We start from the raw sequence: 11,004 nt of genomic DNA, 5'->3' as shown, positions 1-11,004 counted from the left end.
CCCTGCCCTGCAATAAAAAATAAAAAATCACCCTAGAATGAGGAAGTCTATAGGTGCCTATGACTTTTCCTTAAGCAGCTGGGGTGGGAGGGTGTGTGTGTTCATTACCACATGAACTTTCCACCTTTTAGACAATTGCGCTCTGGTTTCATTTTTTAAAATAAATTTTAAATTCTGTCTTTGTGAAGGATGGCAGAATATGTAGTTAGTTAGTTGGCTGGGGAAACCCACCCAGATGGGTGGTGTATACATATTATTATTATTATTAGTTAGTTTAGTTAGACAATTAATGCATGCATACATGCCTGCTTCATATGACCATGGTTGATCTTTGACCATCCTCTTGATTTATATAGATTTTCAGGATGCTGAATTCTGGGAGAGGGAGCTGCTGTTGCATGGAATTGTAGCTCGCAGGCACCCCTTGCTGGTTTCTAGGCAAAGGGGAATCTCTGCTGATCTTTACCAATCCTATTTATCTCCCTAGTTTTGAACCTTTGCTCGGTCTGAAGCTCTTTGGGTGACTGTCAGTCATATTCAGCCTTGTCTACCTCACAAGAGTGCTGGGAACATGGAGGAAGGGAAGGTCTTCTATTACACCATGACTACAAACACACACACATCCTAGGCTGGTGTGTACTGAGCTGATTGTGGAGATAATGGACCTGCCTTCTCCGCAACTCATAAGAATGTTTCAGCTCTCCTTCCTCCTAAATGAGACTCAGGAGGCTGGAGCTCAGGATTCTTGGTGTGTGCATCTTGTCTAAATTCCTCTCCAGGGCCTGACGTGGCGTCACTTGGTGCCATACTGCTGCTCTAAACAGTTTGATGAACTCTCCTGGAAGACTCCAGGGGCAACTCCAGTTTCCTGCACACATTTAACTGAGCTCTGGCAAGTTTCGCACTGCGGCTGCCAAGTGGCTGCTTCCTGGGGCTCTTGCAAGTGAAGGCAAGATTACTGCCTGCTGCTAATCAACGGGTGCAAATGGCTGTGCTCATACACTGTGCTCATACAGTTCAATGCATGTCAACAGGTCTTTTGCAGGAAGCCAGATCTGAATCCTACTCTGTTGCACTCAGCCCACACCCCATCTTTCCTGCCTGACATGGTTGCCTCACCTTGCTTAAAAGGAGGACTGTGGGTTTCATAGAATCATAGAGTTGGAAGAGACCACAAGGGCCATCGAGTCCAAGCCCCTGCCAAGCAGGAAACACCATCAGAGCACTCCTGACATATGGTTGTCAAGCCTCTGCTTAAAGACCTCCAAAGTAGGAGACTCCACCACACTCCTTGGCAGCAAATTCCACTGTCGAACAGCTCTTACTGTCAGGAAGTTCTTCCTAATGTTTAGGTGGAATCTTCTTTCTTGTAGTTTGGATCCATTGCTCCGTGTCCGCTTCTCTGGAGCAGCAGAAAACAACCTTTCTCCCTCCTCTGTATGACATCCTTTTATATATTTGAACATGGCTATCATATCACCCCTTAACCTCCTCTTCTCCAGGCTAAACATGCCCAGCTCCCTTAGCCGTTCCTCATAAGGCATCGTTTCCAGGCCTTTGACCATTTTGGTTGCCCTCCTCTGGACACGTTCCAGTTTGTCAGTGTCCTTCTTGAACTGTGGTGCCCAGAACTGGACACAGTACTCCAGGTGAGGTCTGACCAGAGCAGAATACAGTGGCACTATTACTTCCCTTGATCTAGATGCTATACTCCCATTGATGCAGCCCAGAATTGCATTGGCCTTTTTAGCTGCCGCATCACACTGTTGGCTCATGTCAAGTTTGTGGTCAACCAAGACTCCTAGATCCTTTTCACATGTACTGCTCTCAAGCCAGGTGTCACCCATCTTGTATTTGTGCCTCTCATTTTTTTTGCCCAAGTGCAATACTTTACATTTCTCCCTGTTAAAGTTCATCTTGTTTGTTTTGGCCCAGTTCTCTAATCTGTCAAGGTCGTTTTGAAGTGTGATCCTGTCCTCTGGGGTGTTAGCCACCCCTCCCAGTTTGGTGTCATCTGCAAATTTGATCAGGATGCCCTTGAGTCCATCATCCAAGTCGTTGATAAAGATGTTGAATAAGACCGGGCCCAAGACAGAACCCTGTGGCACCCCACTAGTCACTCTTCTCCAGGAATTGAATTGAATTGATATTTATTACGGCCATTGGCCCGTCACACGACAGTTTCCCATACCAACATAATGTACTTAAACCTCCAAATTTAAAACCGCCAAAACTTACAAAAACAGACAAGAACCAAATCAAAACAAAAGCAAAAGACCACATCATACATTACAATAAATTTGCAACCTAAACATCGCCCTCTGCTCATAAATTAATAAAAGACATCAATGATGATATCACCTAATTACATCCTAAAACATAGATCATGGTTTAAAAGGGTTATCCGAGCCGCACAGGAGTCCGTTTTTCTTTTTTAGGGATAGGACGCTGATCAGGAATCTGGCAACCGTGAGTGATCTTAGGGGGTCTTCATCATTTAATAGATATCTCAGTTTGACTTCATTCGTATCTTCAGCCATTCCCTTTAGATATTGAGCAAGAAACTTGCTCCTGGCCGATGAGTGAAAAGCACAATCAAGAATTATGTGATGCAACGATTCCGGTGCCCCACAATTACAATCACATAAGAGCGATATCTGTCCATTGGAAAATCTATTTCTCAGCACGTTCGATGGGAAGGTGTTGAATCTTGCCTTTATAAAGGCATATCTATGAGCCGAAGAAGTTAAGGAATTCAAATAATTTGGGAGCCTTAAGAGGGGTAATAAACCAAGGTTTAGAGGAGAGCAGGTACCATTGCCCAAGACCATTTTCTGCTGCAAGTCCATCTCCTCTAGTTTACAGGTTACTGTTCTTTTAGCTGGAACTATGTCCTGCTCTAGTAATTTGGATGGGGAAGATTCCCATTGCCGTAATTTTCAGCTGTAAATTTTTTACCCATGGGCTCTGGAAATCATCTCTCCACATACATTGTATCAAGTACAAGTTTGGGAGATTGTGCCATAGAGATAACCAGTGACAAAGTATGTGCTTCCACAGAGCGTTTTCCAGGGATACAGTATTTAGTTCCATGCGTAACGCTGTATTACTTACACAGTTGGGCAGTTTCAATATCCCTCTTAAAAACTGATTTTGAATAACCTCTAGGTGAGATAGATTGACAAAAGTCCCCCAAATTGAGATGGCATAGGCAATTGTCGGGATCACCTTGGCCTTGAAGACTTTCAACGCCGATGGGATATGAAGGGCCCCATCGGTGAAGAAGAATCGCAAGATCGCCAAGGAGATAGCTTTGGCTCTATTTGTAACATAGGCTACATGGGCCTTCCATCTAAGGCTCATCAAAGGTTCTCCAGGATGAAGAGGAACCATTGATGAGAACCCTTTGGGTTCGGTCAGTCAGCCAGTTACAAATCCACTGAGTGGTAGCATAGTCAAGACCGCATTTTACCAGCTTCTTTACAAGAATATCATGGGGCACCTTGTCAAATGCCTTGCTGAAATCAAGGTAGGCTACATCCACTGCGTTCCCTTCATCTACCAGGCTTGTAATTCTGTCAAAAAACGAGATCAGGTTAGTCTGACATGACTTATTTTTCAGAAATCCATTTTTCAGAAAGCATTCCTTTCTAGGTGCTCACAGACTGTTTGCTTAATGATCTGCTCCAGAATCTTCCCTGGTATTGATGTCAGACTGACTGGGCGGTAATTATTTGGGTCCTCTCTTTTCCCCTTTTCGAAAATAGGGACAACATTTGCCCTTCTCCAGTCTGCCGGGACTTCGCCTGTTCTCCAGGAATTCTCAAAGATGACTGCCAGTGGTTCTGAGATCACATCTGCCAGTTCTTTTAATACTCTTGGATGCAGTTCATCTGGCCCTGGAGACTTGAATACATCTAAACTAGCCAAGTATTTTTGTACTATCTCCTTCGTTATTCTGGGCTGTGTTTCCTCTGCTGAATCATTTGCTCCAAATTCTTCAGGTCAGGCATTGTTTTCTTTATCGGAGAAGACTGAGGCAAAGAAGGCATTGAGGAGTTCAGCCCTTTCTGTGTTCCTTGTTTGCATTTCACCATATTCTCCTCTGAGTGACCCCACTGTTTCTTTGTTCTTCCTTTTGCTACGGACATACCCATAAAAGCCTTTTTTGTTGCTTTTAACCTCTCTAGCAAGCCTGAGCTCATTCTGTGCTTTAGCTTTTCTGACTTTGTGTCTACACGTGCTGGCTATTTGTTTGAATTCCTCTTTGGTGGTTTCCCCCCTTTTCCATTTTTTGTACACATCCTTTTTTAATCTTAACTCAGTTAAAAGTTCTTTAGATAGCCACCCTGGCTTCTTTAGGCACCTTCCATGTTTCCGTCTCATTGGTATTGCCTGACGTTGTGCTTTTACTACCTCCCTCTTAACAAACTCCCAGCCATCATGAACTCCCTTTCCTTTTAGTATTACTGTCCATGGGATCTCACCCAGCACTTCCCTAAGTTTTATGAAGTCGGCTTTCTTAAAGTCAAGAAATTGAGTCCTAGTATGCTTGGCTGCTCCTTTCCGCTGTATAGTAAACTTCAGAAGAGCATGATCACTCACGCCTAATGATCCTTCCACTTCTACCCCACTAACCAGGTCATCAACATTGGTTAGGACCAGATCTAAAATGGCTGTTCCTCTTGTTGCTTCTCCCACTTTCTGGACAATGAAGTTGTCTGCAAGGCCAGTGAGGAATCTGTTTGACCTTATGCTCTTGGCTGAGTTTGACATCCAACGAATATCCGGGTAATTGAAGTCCCCCATTACTACTATCTCCCTTCCTTTTGCATGCTTGGCCATCTGTTCCAGGAAGGCATCATCTATGTCCTCCGTTTGGCTTGGGGATCTATAGTAAACTCCCACAATGAGGTCTCTGTTATTCTTCTCTCCCTTAATTTTGACCCAAATGCTCTCACTTTGACTTTGAGGTTCTAAATCTTGGATCTCTTCACAGGTATACACATCCCTGACATATAACGCCACTCCTCCTCCTTTCTTGTCTGGTCTGTTTCTTTGAAATAGATTGTATCCCTCCATTATTACATTCCAATCGTGGGACTTATCCCACCAGGTTTCAGTGATGCCTATTATGTCATATTTAGTTTGCTGTACCAAGAGCTCAAGCTCATCTTGTTTATTTCCCATGCTTTGCGCATTAGTGTACAGACATTGAAGTCCATTAATCATTCCCCCGTGTCTCTTATTTAAGGATTTTTTCCTCCTACCACTAGGTCTGCGTGCTGTTTGCTCCATTTGGTCTATGACATTTGGATGATCATCTTCATCAATTGATAGACTCCTACCTTCAGGAGCACTGTCTCCCTCCCCCACATTAGTCAGTTTAAAGCCCTCCTGATGAGGTTTCTGGGTTTTTTGGCAAAAACATTCCTCCCAGCCGTTGTGAGGTGCAGCCCATCGCTTGCCAGAAGTCCATCTTCAAGAAACTGCAGTCCTTGATCTAAGAATCCAAACCGTTCCTGTTTACACCATTTGCGAAGCCAGCTGTTCACTTCCACTATTTTTTCCTCTCTCCCTGGGCCACATCGTTCAATTGGGTTTCTGCAATTGGGTTTCTGCAGTTTCCCTGCATTTCAACGGGGCTTGCCCAGTAGAGCCTCTCCACGTGTCATCCCCACAAAGGCAATCTCTAAGTCTCTCGCTCTGCCATCCCCTAAAAGAATCAAGCAGTCTGAGGTGGCTGTCTTGCCTTTGCTTCATAAGCAGGGCTGCAGCTCAGTGGTAGACCATACACTTGGCATGCAAAATGCCCCAGATTTGACCCTGTCTTCAGATCACAGGATCTCCAAGAGCAGCATAGAGGGAGGAGGTCTTTGAGGTCTGCCACCAGTCAGGCAATCTTACTGTGTTGGAGAGACCAACAGGTCAACTTGCTGGAAACCTGCAGCAGGCATGAGGAACCTTTGGCCCTCCAATGTGTTGTGGAACTCCAGTTCCCATCATCCCGGGCTGTTGGCCACACTTGGTAGGGCTGTTGGGAGTCGAAGTTCCTCAACATTTGGAGGGCGACAGGTTCCCCACACCCATTCTACTGTGTTACTTGCGTTGACTGGAAGAAGTTGCCAGGTTGTCAAGATGAGGCTGGCAATGGGCTTGGGACATTCTGCATGTGACAATGTGCTCAGCCATTGAGAGATGCCTTTCTCCACGCAGCAGGGATAGCGAAAATGTGGCCCTCTAATATTGTTGGTCTACAACTCCCCCATCTTTCCTAACCATTGGCCATGACTGACAGCAGCTGGAATCCAGCCCCACCTGGAGGGCAGCAGTTTCCTACTCTCTGCCCTATAGGAACATATGAAGTTGCCTTATGCTGTTAGACCATTGACACAGCTAGCTCAGTGCTGTCTTCGCTACACCAGCTGGAAGTGGCTCCCTTGGGCTTCAGACATGGAGTCTTTCCAAGCCCTCCCTGGAGATGCTGAGGACCTAAAGCACATGCTCTACCACCAAGCTACAGCTTTTGCCTGTATATTCATGTGGGTCCTTGTGGCTGCCAACTATGCACTCTCACTACAGGAGCACACAAGCCAGTCCTGTTGGATGTCATGACCTGTTGCTGCTACTGCTACCTGCCCCTGCAGGTGGGCAGTAAGGTGGAGTGACTGATGGCAATCGACACTGTTTGGAAGTTGTTTTCCTGGCACCTTGCTTTTCTGTAATGAGAAAGATCCCTCCAGTGGGGAATGATTTCCACTTCCTAAGACTTGCTAATGATAGAGTATGACATGTTTGGGGTCCCTGGGGCGGGCAGCGGGCGTACCAGGGGTTGCCAAGGCAACCAGAGCTGCAAAAAGGTGTAAGGGGACACTGAGAGGAAGGCAGGAGAGAAAAGGAGGGGAATGTTTCTGAGGGAGATCTTTGCAGAAGAAGGAAGAAGGATTTGAAGGATGGCTGATGGACAGGGAGGGCAGTGCTTCCTAAACACCAGAAGGCCGGTGTGACATAACAGGCCACCAGGAAGAGGCAAGCCAGGTGTAAAGGAGGACAGGTGAGCATGCAGCATTTCTGCAGGCCTCAGCTCAGCGGCAGAGCATCTGCTCTGCACGCTGAGATCCCAGGTTCAATCCCCAGCATCTCAGGTAGGGCGGGAAAGACCCTTGCCTGAAACCCTGGAGAGTCCCTGCCAGTCAGTGTAGACAATACTGAGCCACATGGCCTGGCTTGGGCATAAGGCAGATTCCCATGTTCCAGCTGTTCCCCCCCTTGAACCTGCCAACATCTCTGGACTCATCTCCCAGTTTGATGGGATCCTGGGCAAAGGAGCTTCGGATCCCATCCCCCAACTCTGTCTGTAAGAACATCTTTGGGCATATCTGGCAGCAGTGCTCTGAGCAAGAGGAGAGGCAGGCTGAATTTTAATTTCCCACCATACAATGTCAGACCACGGCAGGACATTGCTCCAATGGCAGGCTGTTCTTTCCCCCCATAACGGGTCTCAGGAGCCCTGCTGGGCCCTGAGAGTTGCCCAACGATGCCTGGCCCTGAGGACTCCCTGGAAGCCAACTCTTCTCAGCAAACTTTAATGGTTTTGCACCTGGACACCCTAGAGTAAGAAACCTGCAATGTTGCTCCACATGTGGCTGGACCTCAACATCCGTCATGCTGGCTGGGACTCGGAACGAGTAGCCAACTTTGGCAGGCGCGCCTATGAGCAGCACGAAGGATATAGAGGATGGTTCTTTGCTGTGAAAGCAAGAGATCCCAATGCACCCAGAGAGAGCAGCAGCTCTTGCCTAGACCCCTGACCAACACAAAAAGCAGCTCCACTTGCAAGGACCAGCGATCCTCTGTGCCCTTCAGCCCGCTTCTGGTGATATATAAGCTCCAGGACATCAGAAAAACTGAAGAGGAAGGAGCAAGCAGAATGTGCAGTGTTTGAGGGGAGAGTGGGATAGCTCTGTCAGTGGATCATGAGACTCTTAATCTCAGGGGCATGGGTTCAAGCCCCACATTGGGCAAAAAGATTCTTGCATTGTAGGGGGTTGGACTGGATGACCCACGTGGTCCCATCCAACTCTACAATTCTGTGATTCAATGGGGAAGATAGGGTGTTAAATGTTTATACCGACTGTACCTCTGCTGGCAGTGATGGGTGAGCCCAAGGTTGCTGATTCTATGTGCAGCATCAGAATACAGCAGAGGCATCAGTTCCTAAAAATAGAGACAGGAGGAAAAGGTTAAAACAAAAAGGTTCAGTCAAGCCATGCAATTCTGCAATTCAGATTTTTAAAGAAATGCACTTTTTGAGAATCTAATTAGCATGTGGATTTGTTATTAGGAGTTGGCTAATTTGGCTGCCAGTCCATTCCCAAATGAGCTCTTGCTACAGCTTTATCATCAGTACCTGATAGATGGCTTTCATTTAGTTTCCAGAATGCATATAAGCATGAGCAACCAGGGAGGGGAATTGTATTACAATTATTTTTTATTTTTGTAGTAAGGGTGGGGAGTGCTGCTTAATGTTTTTTCTATATTATCTCTTACAAAAATTCAGTAAAGTTTAAGTTACAGAAACACAGACATAATGCTGGGCAAAAATTCAAAGCACTGCCGAAATACTAACTGTGCCAGAAAGGAGGCATTAGTTTTAGATGTTGTCAAAAAGAGAACTTGAAAGTTAAATTAAAGCTTCCTGTGATTGTGGCGCATGTCAGGCAGCCCCAGTCATTTAGGGGTTGCCATCCCCCCCCCCCTTCTCTTTGCTCCATTGCCTTTAACAGCAGCTTTATCTGTACAAGTTTGCAGGTGATGATATTTATCCCCGTGGTGATAAAAGCATTACCAGCTTATTACAGCAGATCAAGCTGCTGGTGACAGATAGGTTCAGCTAAATCGACAAAGGGTCTTGGGGCACTTTACTGACAACAGTCCAATTTCTGCCTTGGGCCGGCCCTGAAACCTTGACCTGAAGATCCCAAGTGAGTTGTGGACTGCAAGTTCGGCCCGAGGTTCCTTCCTCAGGCAATACAGCCTTTTATCTGAGACGCTGAACCAGCAACAGCTCGGTGTTTTCCCTGCTTAAAAGGGAAAATTGGAGAAGAGCCTTTGATACCACGATTTCCCTGCATTTATTATAGGGTGGAGCAGTAGGTCATTGTGTCTGGCTGTTAACCCACCCAGGAATGGCTGTGGGCAGGATTAGTACCCTAGGATGCAGCTCACCAGGCCCTGGAGATTTGAGTTTTTAAATGAATTCAATCCTGGCATGAGTTGATGGCAGTTGTAGTCCAAAACATCTGGAGAGGACCAGGTTGGTGAAGGCTGTCATTATCATAACCACTACCATTGCTATCAAGCAAGCTAGTACATCAGGTGGAATATGAGCCAGAAGCCCTGTTGGAAGGTTTGTGACCCAAGTAACTAGGCACACAGGAGAAGACCCAATGTGGTATAGTGGTTAGACTAGGAGCTGGGAAACCCTGGTTCAAATCCCCACTCAGCCATGACGTTCACTGGGTGACCTTGGGCCAATCGCTGTCTCTTACCCTAGCCTACCCCACAGGGGTGTTCTGATAAAAAGAGTGGAGGAAGGACCATATACTGCCCATGCCCCTATGAGCTCCTTGGACAAAAGATAGGAGATCAATGCAGGAATAAATAAATAAGGGGGCAGAGGTCTGAGGTCTGTTGCGAAGGGGCAAGGTGTGTGTACATTTTGTAAATAAGGGAAAACATCAGTGCAAAGGGGGGGGGGGGATGACAATAAGCCAAGAGACCAGGAGGAGCAAGGGAATGGAGGATGCAATTTCACATTTGTGGAGGCGAAATAGAGGAACACAAGAAGTTGCCTTATACTGAGTTAGACCCTTGGTTCATCCCGCTGAGTGCTGGCTGCTCTGGCTGGCCTTGGCTCACCAGGATTTCAGGCAGAAGTCTCTCCCAGCCCCACCTGAAGGGCATTGGGCACTGAACCTGAGGCCATGCAAGAGAAGGAAGATGTTTGGAAGTGAAAAGAAGTTGGCATAGATTATGAGAAGTGCTAGGCTGCATTTCTGCAGGAGTATCATGCCCTCTCTGCAATGCCAAACACAGAGGAACACAGAAGACAACAAGTGTTCCTTTCCCAGGTGTTGTTTTGCCCTCAGAAGTATAATAATTGGATTTCCGTCCAAGAGACCAAGCAGGTGCTCTGAGACCACTGTGCTAAGAACCCCAAGTCTACACCCCAAAATGCTATGGCCCACATCAGCATCTAAGACTTGTTTAGGAGAGGGGACAGAGCATAGGCAGCAGTGCCAGATAATTACAAAATAAATCAACTCCAAACCCACACCAAAGCAAGATCTTTATTAGGACCAACTAAAATGCCTTGAAATAATGAGCACACTTTTGTGTTCTCCCACTCGGTTAATCAAGGATATTAAAACTGGGGTAGTGTACAGGGTACCCCAAGTTTGCAATTCATAACAATTTTGAACTACAATACAAGAAGAAAGGTTTTGCAGACATACCTGGATTTAGCCTCTCCAGGAGGATTAGCCCCCTTTGAAAGATGCATCCAGGTCAGTGAGACCAAAAATGACAGTGATGCCCTCTCTCATTTTCAATAATATAAAAACTAGTATTTATTCATTTTTTTCTCCTAATTGAAACACACAGAGACCCCTTGGGAGGGGAAAAAATAAACAGCAAAATTATGTTTTTTATACAGTATTAGCAAAACTAGAGATCAATGTGCATTAGCTAAAACTAAAGAGAAGCCAATTTGGCAGCATTGCCCACCAGGTAGGTCTTCCCCTGCACAGGCTGGTCTATCGCCTCCATCTCCCCATAATCAAATTCTTACCTGTCCAGTTCCAAGCCAAGGGCTCCAGAGGAAGCAGCCGTCTCCATCAGCCTCTGCGCTGCTCAGGCTGCCTCTGCCTCCCTCTGGCTCCTCTGCCCAGGGACAGCCTCTTTGTACTGTGTCTCTTGCCCGCCCGCAAGCACATGGTGCTC

General features: G+C 46.3%; 1 protein-coding gene across 3 annotated transcripts in view; it reads right to left on the bottom strand.

Moving 5' to 3' along the window:
- Positions 1 to 11,004, bottom strand: part of LOC310711922 (heparan sulfate glucosamine 3-O-sulfotransferase 1-like) — a 25,194-nt gene extending 14,190 nt beyond the window's left edge. For 2 of the 3 annotated variants that reach the window (XM_083514414.1, XM_083514412.1), the window contains exons 1-2: positions 10,853 to 11,004; positions 8,141 to 8,217 (exon numbers count right to left, since the gene is read on the bottom strand). The gene's annotated coding sequence lies outside the window, so the exon portion shown is untranslated. Of the gene's footprint in view, positions 1 to 8,140; positions 8,387 to 10,852 lie in introns of those variants that run through there. The other variant, XM_083514413.1, reaches the window with a different exon arrangement.

This window comes from Podarcis liolepis, assembly GCF_965112155.1.
Source record: "Podarcis liolepis genome assembly, chromosome: 7".
Lineage (NCBI taxonomy): Eukaryota > Metazoa > Chordata > Lepidosauria > Squamata > Lacertidae > Podarcis > Podarcis liolepis.
This window is presented reverse-complemented; position numbering and strand designations above follow the sequence as displayed.